This window comes from Octopus bimaculoides, chromosome 1 (genome assembly GCF_001194135.2).
Source record: "Octopus bimaculoides isolate UCB-OBI-ISO-001 chromosome 1, ASM119413v2, whole genome shotgun sequence".
In the NCBI taxonomy this organism is placed as follows: domain Eukaryota; kingdom Metazoa; phylum Mollusca; class Cephalopoda; order Octopoda; family Octopodidae; genus Octopus; species Octopus bimaculoides.
Window position 1 is genome coordinate 159,900,354 of NC_068981.1, and position 2,518 is coordinate 159,902,871.

Here is a 2,518-nt window from a genome sequence, read left to right on the forward strand (position 1 = left end):
AGAAGCCTGTCGTATATATGTATATATATATGTATGTGTGTATGTGTTTGTATGTCTGTGTTTGTCCCCCCAACATCACTTGACAACCGATGCTGGTGTGTTTATGTCCCTGTAACTTAGCGGTTCGGCAAAAGAGACCAAAAGAATAAGTACTAGGCTTCCAAAGAATAAGTCCTGGGGTCGATTTGCTCGACTAAAGGCGGTGCTCCAGCATGGCCACAGTCAAAAGACTGAAACAAGTAAAAGAGTAAAAGAGTATATAAAGAATAAAATGTTTTGAGTGGTACAACAATGTACTATAATACAAACATTGAGCTATATACCTGTTGTAATTTAACCATCCCTAGCCTGATAATATTTCAGAATAAAATTCCTTCCTCAGATATCCCTAGGAATTGATGGAGTCGCTGCTATATACTCTCATGTATGTATATATATATATACATATATATATATATATTGGAAAAAAGTTGTCAGAATTTTAGAAAAAATTTTTTAAATTTTATTATATCTTCATTTTCACATTAACATTTTCGTTCGTCTTTCAAACTTGTCAAATGCAATTCTGTGAATATACAGATATCTTGCTTATTTATATAACACATGTTTTGTGGGGATTTTGTTTATAAGAGAACATTGTTTTTGTTTTGCTTTTTTGTGGGGTGAGGCTTTGGGGACAATGGAAGATGGATAGACAGATAGATAGACAGATAGATAGACAGACAGATAGACAGACAGATAGACCGATAGAAAGATAGATAGATAGATAGATAGATAGATAGATAGATAGATAGATAGATAGATAGGAGATGTGGAACGTGTAACAATACCAACAACTTCAAGTACATAGAAAGTGGTTCCCACATAAAGTTCAAGAGCAGATCCATTTTTAAAATAAATGCAGATATGAACTGTAAAACAAAAAAAATCTCATATACTGCATTACCTGCCTAAACTGTAAAGAAAATTACATTGGGGGAAAGAATAACTCCCTCTGCCAATGTGCAAAAATTCACAGGCAACATATCCGACAAGAAGAACTACGAAAGATTCCATTGAGTAAACATCTAGAAATATGTGGAGATGGAAAGTTCAAAATCTCTCCCTTTTACAAATGTACACGGGACGATCCGCAATACTGAAAGGCAATGGAACTACACTTCATAAAAAGATTCTCTCCGAGGTTAAATGTTTGAAAGAGAAAAAAGAAAAGCAAAGAGTACGTTTTGTATGTATGTATATGTATATATGTCTGGGTATGATATGATATATATATAGTTATTTTATTTTACTTACTAATTGATTTTATTTACAAATATTATACTAATGTATTCTCATACAGAACTACACCTTACCAAAAATAAATAAATAAATGTATGACAGGAATATATTCTAAATATAACTCAAAGAATATAAAAACAAAGGACTAAAACAGAAAGGAGAAGAAAACATTTTTTATTATTTATTTTTTAAATTTTGACAGTCCTTAAAAAGACCATTTCAATACAATGAAAAGTGGTGGATAGGAAAATGAATAGCCCTTCTCTCTCTCTTTTGTCCTATCCATCTATCTATCTATCTATCTATCTATCTATCTATCTATCTATCTATCTATCTATCTTTCTATATGTCTGTCTATCTATCTGTCTATCCATCTTCCATTGTCTCCAAAGCCTCACCCCCCCAAAAAAAACCAAAAAAAAAACAATGTTCTCTTATAAACAAAATCCCCCAAAAACATCTGTTTTATATAAATAAGCAAGATATCTGTATATTCACAGAATTGTATTTGACAAGTTCAAAAGATGAACGAAAGCGTTAATATGAACATGAAGATATAATAAAATTTAAAAAGTTATTTCCAAAATTCTGATGACTTTTTTTCAATATTCAATTCTGTACATCTCACTCTCTCTCTTTCTCTACACACACACACACACACACACACACACACACACACACACACACACACACACACATACACGCACATATGCATATATGGGTGTGTGTATCAAAATGTATTATATATATGTATGTATGTTTGAATATGTAAGTATGGTCAAGACTGGTAAAATATTACTTAATATTAAAGGAAAAGTCTTATGTATGATTGTAAAAGCTAGCATTTCACATCAGGTTATTCAAATTTCATGTTAGCAAACCTCAGACTATATCTAAAGTGCAGTATAAGTGATCTGTTATGCAGAATATACAGGGAAGTGTTGCAGAGAAAATCTTTTAAGAGAAGCAGAAAAAATAGGGGGAAAATAAAATAAAAAATAAAAATGTTAACTAAAAAAAAATCATGCATTTTTGTAAAGAGTGAAGTGTGTGTTAAGAGGAGGAAAATCTTCTGTATGCTTATGGGCTGCTTGACCTTTCAAACTAAAACTGAGACTGATAAATTATAAAATTTTCTATATGTATACATATATACACACATATGTGTGCATATATATGTATGTATAATTAACAAAATAAATATACATACATATATATATATAATATAAATAATATA

At 30.5% G+C, this 2,518-nt stretch overlaps 1 protein-coding gene across 1 annotated transcript in view; it reads right to left on the bottom strand.

The window, feature by feature from the left end:
- LOC106884422 (putative sodium-coupled neutral amino acid transporter 11) overlaps positions 1-2,518 on the bottom strand; it is a 107,359-nt gene that overhangs the window by 34,973 nt on the left and 69,868 nt on the right. The window lies entirely within an intron of this gene.